This window comes from Lotus japonicus, chromosome 3 (assembly GCF_012489685.1).
Source record: "Lotus japonicus ecotype B-129 chromosome 3, LjGifu_v1.2".
Taxonomy (NCBI): domain Eukaryota; kingdom Viridiplantae; phylum Streptophyta; class Magnoliopsida; order Fabales; family Fabaceae; genus Lotus; species Lotus japonicus.
This window is the reverse complement of record NC_080043.1, coordinates 82,024,265-82,031,710: the sequence shown is the minus strand read 5'-3', so window position 1 is coordinate 82,031,710 and position 7,446 is coordinate 82,024,265. Positions and strand designations below refer to the sequence as shown.

At 34.4% G+C, this 7,446-nt stretch overlaps 1 long non-coding RNA gene across 1 annotated transcript; it reads left to right on the top strand.

The window, feature by feature from the left end:
• Positions 1-217: 217 nt before the first annotated feature.
• LOC130746464 (uncharacterized) lies at positions 218-7,179 on the top strand. Its single transcript, XR_009022133.1, has 3 exons — positions 218-338; positions 671-4,028; positions 4,918-7,179. It is a non-coding gene; the product is annotated as an uncharacterized LOC130746464 (long non-coding RNA).
• Positions 7,180-7,446: the final 267 nt, after the last annotated feature.

Below are 7,446 nucleotides of genomic sequence, written 5' to 3'. Positions count from 1 at the left end.
ACACAATGCACTTAGTTGCATAAACAATGTACTAAATCTCTTAGTAGATTTGGTGCAAGCTTTGTCATCAGTTTTGTGTAACAATATATAAATACATTTCTTTATGTGTATATCAGTTTTGGTGGAAACTTAATTCAACTATTTTTTACTAGAAATAAGAAGGGCGATTATACACCAACTCCAAATCACTTAGTCATATATATATGTGCTTTGATCCATGTTATGAACCAGCACTCTTTATGTGTTCTGTCCATTGTGGTCTGTGAAGGTGTTCTCTTGTTTCCCCCAATTTTGCATGCTCTTGTTTTCGCACACTTTTCTAGAATGTGTCATTTTTGGTACGTGAAGTTTTTTTTTTGGTAACTAGGTATGTGTAGGATGACAATATGACATTATATGCAAAGTAACTATTGTTTTAGACAGAGAGTAGTTTGTAAGAAGTGAGCAGAATGTACTAGAAGACATATAAAATGGAGACGAATATGAGACAGTTGATAAGTGCCAATTTTATGTGTTTTTAAATATAATTTTAAGCACTTATTAGACCTTTATGCTTGGATTGTTGATTATTTTATCCCCATAAGAAGTTAATTTAGTAAATAGTTAAGTTTAGTATATAAATAGAGTAAATATTATATTTTCACATTTAATCTTTTATTTTCAATGATAGGTGAAAATCTATGAAGATCTGTGCCACAAGATGTCAAAAGGCCAAGAAATGGAGAATCTCGCTTAAGCCAAATGTTATTCGCTTAAGCGAAATTATATGGCAGAGGGTATCAATTCTGGAAGACAATCTCGCTTAAGTCGAATTCTTTCTCGCTTAAGCGAACCATTCAGTGGCATAGAAGGAAAGTGAACCCTCGCTTAAGCGAGACTTATGCTCGCTTAAGCGAGAAGAGTACTTCAGTGTTAAAAAAAGGCTCTCGCTTAAGCGAATCTGAAGCTCGCTTAAGCGAGCCAAACCGCCTTAGACCCTTATAAAAGGCCAGAACACGATTTTTCTGGGGATCTCTTCGATTCTTCACCATTTTTCCTCCCTAAAACATTCAGAGGAGGCTGGGCTTCATGGAGGAATGGTCCTTGAGCTAGGAATTGATAGAGTGGAGCTTTGGAGCATGGTGACAACCTCTTGGTGGCTATGGAAAGCTTGAGAAAGTTTCCATCGCCGTGGATTCGTCTCCGTTCTTCGGGTTTCATCTCTTCCTTTCTTATCTCTTGTATATGTTCTTTTCTATTTTTGTATCTAGAATGTTATAGCTTAGTTCTTTGATTGTTGTAAACTCAATTATTGATGTAAATGGAAATCTTTCATGTATGGTGTTTCTCTTTGTACTTCATGCTTCTAACCAATCAATTGATAATCAAAAGAGCTTCACTAATTTATAAATAGATCGAGAGGTTGATATGAGTTGGTGTATGCTTAGATCAATGAAAGTAGAATGCCTATGTCTTAGGTCACGCCGTGTGTTAAAGTTTTGCTTTCTACACTTCAAGTATCATTGATTTGTGTTAGATTTTTATGGACTAACATGAGATCGGGAGATAATTGCGGGTCCGGTTCAAGAGAGAAACCACTCAATGAACTTGTTGTCTTATGGTGAGATTATCTTAGGTAGGAACAATAGTGGGCTTCCACATGACAGGTGGGGTTTTGAGTTCTAACAGGAGTTTCCGGGGTGACAACGGAGATTCACAAGCCTAGGGTACCTTGTCTTAGGATAAATTTGTTATTGGGAATGTCTTTGAGAGAGAATTTGAGTTTTAATGTTCCTTTTGGTTTTCTAGATGGTAAGGGATTACGTCTAGGAATTCCAACTGATAGATTCACCTAGGCTAGGGATAGTTAGGTGGATAGCTCTCGACATCATAAATGAAATGTACCTTTACATAAGTGATTGAGTGGAAACAATTAGAGGATTATGTGAATGCATTCTAAATATGTTTTCTTCTTCGTTGTCTCTGTAAACTTTCTTTTACCGCTTTCTTTATATTGAAAATCACAAAAACAATTTATCAAACATCTTTGTATCCGCTCAAATCAATGTTTAACTGGTGGAACTGATGTTCACACAATCCCTGAGGACGATAAACCCGTATCTGCTTTGCTATGATTGAATCATAAATGTTTAGCCAAAAGCAGTACAAACAATGAGGAAAAAACCTTTATCAAATTTGGCGCCGTTGCCGGGGATTGTGTTTTGAAATGTTGGTGAAACTAGTGGAATGTTGATTTGAGTTGTATATAGTGTACATATTCTATGTTTCATTATTATGTGTCAATTTCATTGATTTGTTCTTGTTCTTAATGCTTGTTGTAGCTTGATCACCTATAACATGATATGAGATTTAGAACTTTGTAAATCATACCTAGAATGAATCAACTATTGAATCTAATCCCATTTAGGTCCATTAGTCATGAAATGACGATTTTGATACATAGGTTTGTTGTATATATGTCAATTGTGCATAGTTGTTGTTTTCTTATTCTTGTTTTATTGTTTTTGTTTTTAAATTTCCTAAGGATTCGTCACTTTTGGTTCTTGAGTGATCTTTTGCAAGTTTTCATGATGAATATCCTCTTTTGAGTTATTTGAATCGCTATATAACCATAAGTTTTGGAAACCATGAGTTTTTGTGTGTTTTAGAACCAGTGTAGTGATTTTGTTAACTTGTACCAAAATCTGAGTTTTGATGAGCTTCACAAGTGTTATTTAGCATATTGAGATTGTTCAATGAGTTTGGAAGAAATAAATATGATAAAATCAAAATTTAGGGGTGTGACTTGTTGAATTTGCATGTAGAATGAAATATGAATTGGATTATGTGCTTTGATGCTAACAATCTGCAATTGAGACTTGAGACATGTCCAAAGAGTGTTTTTCATGCATATGGAATGATGAAAAGAATGTATGCTAAGTTTAGCTCATTTTGAGGTATGAGGTTGTATGAATTTTGTGAAGAAGTAAGTCCCTTTTGTATACTTCTGCATAATTATGCAGGTTGCTTCCCATAACTCTTGAATTTTAACATGTTTATTTAATATAAGTGTTGGTTTGATGTAATTGTGTCTTTGAATTATGTATGTGTAGTTTGGTATCCTAGTGTTTAGGTTTGTTGTGTTTCAAGTTCATGTCATCAAAGTTTTAGTACTTAGGAAGTGATATTTTGATATTGTAGATTGAGCGCTTGAATTTGTGATTTTAAGTTATCCACATATTTCCCTTGATGTATATAGAATGTTTGCTCATCTATAAGGCCTAGAAAGTGAAATGATTAAGTATGGCACGTGTGAAAATTGCATGCAAATTAACTTGAATTGAATCTTATGTTCTTAATGACAACATGTTTAATTTGAAGCTTCTCTCAAGTTTAGATTGATGTTTCACATGCAATTGAATGAATTTGAAGCTTGAATTATGATGGAAATGGAAATTGGGGGATGAGGTTATAAAAAGATGGTAATTTTCCCTGTTATGTACTGTCAAAATTATGCAGAAGTTTAGTGAGTCTCGCTTAAGCGAAGACTTATCTGGCTTAAGTGAGACCTGTGTAAGAAAGATCAGTGATTCTGTCAAAGATTTTCGCTTAAGCGAGATTCTGTTAGCTTAAGCGAAATTGACTAAGTTTGGCTCTGTGAAGATTTTGGCTTAAGCAAAAATGACCATGGCTTAAGCGAGAACTACCCCAGAAAAGTTTTCACCTAAGTTTTAAATATTTCTTAAGAGAGATGTTGGTTTGTTCAAGAAAACATTGCACAACATTTTTATCATATACACCATTCATTTGCTCAAAATGAAACACCCCACTCTTGCACAACACACTCATTTCTCAAGAGAAAACTTCTTTTATACTCTTGCACATACTCACTTCACTCACACAATCACTTCACGTCACTTGCACAAGCACTCACGCACACACTCATTAAAATCAATTTAATTTCTCCCACTCAGTAATACTAGCACACAATAAGTATTCAAACACTACAACTGCCTATTAAGACCATTGAGCTTTTCAAATCGATCCAGGTATGTTCTCTTTCCATCATCTCATTAATTTTAAAAAAACCTGGATGGTGCAATTTTGGGATTGAAAAGAATGAATGTTTGTGCAATTTTGAGTTGAATGAACTTTGTTTATATGGAATAGCTTGTTGGGGTTATTGATTTGAATGAGATGTACATGCTACACATGTTCTTTGGTTCTAAAAAGAGAGTGAATTAATTTTGCACCCCAAGTGTTTGACAAAATGTTCAAGAGAAGGTTGCGTTCAATTAGATACTTCTACATGATGAATGATTTGTTAATATGAGTTTATATCCTACCATGTGCTATTATGTGATGGAATACTTTATGGGATTGCATAAACTCTCAATTGTTTTAAGTAATTGATCTTGAATGAGAATGAACAATATTGATTGATCTTATCTTAAAGACTTTTTGAGTGTTGTTTTGATCATTGTGGAAGAATGTTGCAACCACACGTTTGATGGATCTGGGAACTAGGAATTGAACACTTAACTTCAAGGTGGCGTTGAGTACTTTGAACATAATTGCAAGCTTGTCTTGGCTCACATCATATATGTTGAACATGTTTGAGTTGTACCTTATGTGAATGTGATTGGGCTATTTTCAGGGACTATTTGCTTACATGTTTCATGAGTTGTAATGTGTTTGAAAATTTAAATATCAAATGTTGAACACCTGAAAGAGTTAGTGAGAGCATAAAGAGCCAAGTTTTTTTTTCATTTCAAGTGGAATGAATACAAGTTTCCTAACTCTTTGACCAAAAGTTTGTAAAATGAGGGTGTTTGTGGGTTTTTTTATTAATACTGTATTTAGAAGATTCACTGAGTGCTTAAAGTATAACGTGTGCTCAATGTTGTGACTAATTTGGTTTTAAGTGACTGTTAGCAGGAATCTTTTGTTGCTGGTATTGTTTGACCTGAGGACAGTCCAATTTTCTCGGAGGGTGTGAGAAGTTTGATGAGCAATCCTGAACTGAAAGCAAAGTATCACGAGGGAGTACTTTTTGTCCTTCTTTCATTTGTTTTTAATTTCTTTTTAGTACATTAGTATGTGAATAATTAACACTTTGTGATGAATTTCATAGATAAAATGACTGATTTTCTAAGGCATGGTTGATGAAATATCAATTGAATTGCATGATATGTGTTAAAATGTGAATTGAATTGTTTGATTCCATGATCTAACTAGTGTTTGCACTAAAAGATAGCATAATTTGATATGATTGTATAATTCACATGTAATTCATAGGCATAACAAGAAATTTTTGAAAATCAGGGACTACTTTGAACCTAAGCCATGTGAGGGAGTGAAGCCTATACACTTGTGAGCTGAGAGAATTCTCACTGTGTTACATGATTGGTTTTGTTTGAGTCTCCAAATTATCATTGTTGTATGGAATTTCTTGGAAATGATCAAGGCATTTTTTTTGTTCTGCATATATATCTACTTAGCCAAATAGCCTACATTTTTCATTTAAATTCCATTGTTTCCCCTTTGAGCCTAAAAATGTGACTTCTTCTTGTTTATAACCTTGAGCTTAAAAAGAAAGACAATGATCTCACATAAGCTGAATAGGTTAAGAGAGCATTTGTTCATGATATGGTTGTATTCAAGTTGGGGGGAGAAGGATAATAGTGTTTTTGTGTGGTTTGTGTATCAATCTGTTTGTACATACTTGAAAATGAAAACAAAAGTATGAAAAAGAAGAAAAGAAAAAAAAAAGAGAAAGAAAAAAAGAAAAGAAAATAAGAGAGATTGACAAAGAAAGAAAAGAAAGGGTGAGCATAATTGAAAAAGGTGAATGAGAGAGTTGGTAAGAGCATGAGAGTGATTTATTATTTGTGAATGGTTTGAACTGTGATTGCTCTCTTAGCTTGTTGAGTATCTTGCATATCCAGAAAAACCAAATTTCTTTGAAGCCTAACCACATTACAACCCTCAAAGACCATAGAGATCCTTGATCGAACATTCAGCCTTGATAACTGCGGAGATAGGAAACAAAATTGATTTATGTGATTCAGTGAGTGAAATGAGTGAAACACTCGCCTTACTTTGAACATAATGAAATGTTGAGTGAATGAGTATCCCTGGTTGGAAAGGAATGAATTGTATGTTTATTGATTTTCATAGTGGATGTGCATTTGTATCACTGTTATGCTTTCTTTTGTGGGCATCACATCTCTGACTTGGATCACTTATTTGAAAAATAGAGAAATCATGCAGTTTGAGCTTTATTGATTCAGATACCATGTCTGCTTGAATGAAATTCATTACCTTTTGTTTGAGGGCAAACAAAGTGTTAAGTTGGGGGGAGTTGATAAGTGACAATTTTACGTGTTTTTAAATATAATTTTAAGCACTTATTAGACCTTTATGCTTGGATTGTTGATTATTTTATCCCCATAAGTAGTTAATTTAGTAAATAGTTAAGTTTAGTATATAAATAGAGTAAATATTATACTTTCACATTTAATCTTTTATTTTCAATGATAGGTGAAAATCTATGAAGATCTGTGCCACAAGATGTCAAAAGGCCAAGAAATGGAGAATCTCGCTTAAGCCAAATGTTATTCGCTTAAGCGAAATTATATGGCAGAGGGTATCAATTCTGGAAGACAATCTCGCTTAAGTCGAATTCTTTCTCGCTTAAGCGAACCATTCAGTGGCATAGAAGAAAAGTGAACCCTCGCTTAAGCGAGACTTATGCTCGCTTAAGCGAGAAGAGTACTTCAGTGTTAAAAAAAGGCTCTCGCTTAAGCGAATCTGAAGCTCGCTTAAGCGAGCCAAACCGCCTTAGACCCTTATAAAAGGCCAGAACACGATTTTTCTGGGGATCTCTTCGATTCTTCACCATTTTTCCTCCCTAAAACATTCAGAGGAGGCTGGGCTTCATGGAGGAAGGGTCCCTGAGCTAGGAATTGATAGAGTGGAGCTTTGGAGCATGGTGACAACCTCTTGGTGGCTATGGAAAGCTTGAGAAAGTTTCCATCGCCGTGGATTCGTCTCCGTTCTTCGGGTTTCATCACTTCCTTTCTTATCTCTTGTATATGTTCTTTTCTATTTTTGTATCTAGAATGTTATAGCTTAGTTCTTTGATTGTTGTAAACTCAATTATTGATGTAAATGGAAATCTTTCATGTATGGTGTTTCTCTTTGTACTTCATGCTTCTAACCAATCAATTGATAATCAAAAGAGCTTCACTAATTTATAAATAGATCGAGAGGTTGATATGAGTTGGTGTATGCTTAGATCAATGAAAGTAGAATGCCTATGTCTTAGGTCACGCCGTGTGTTAAAGTTTTGCTTTCTACACTTCAAGTATCATTGATTTGTGTTAGATTTTTATGGACTAACATGAGATCGAGAGATAATTGCGGGTCCGGTTCAAGAGAGAAACCACTCAATGAACTTGTTGT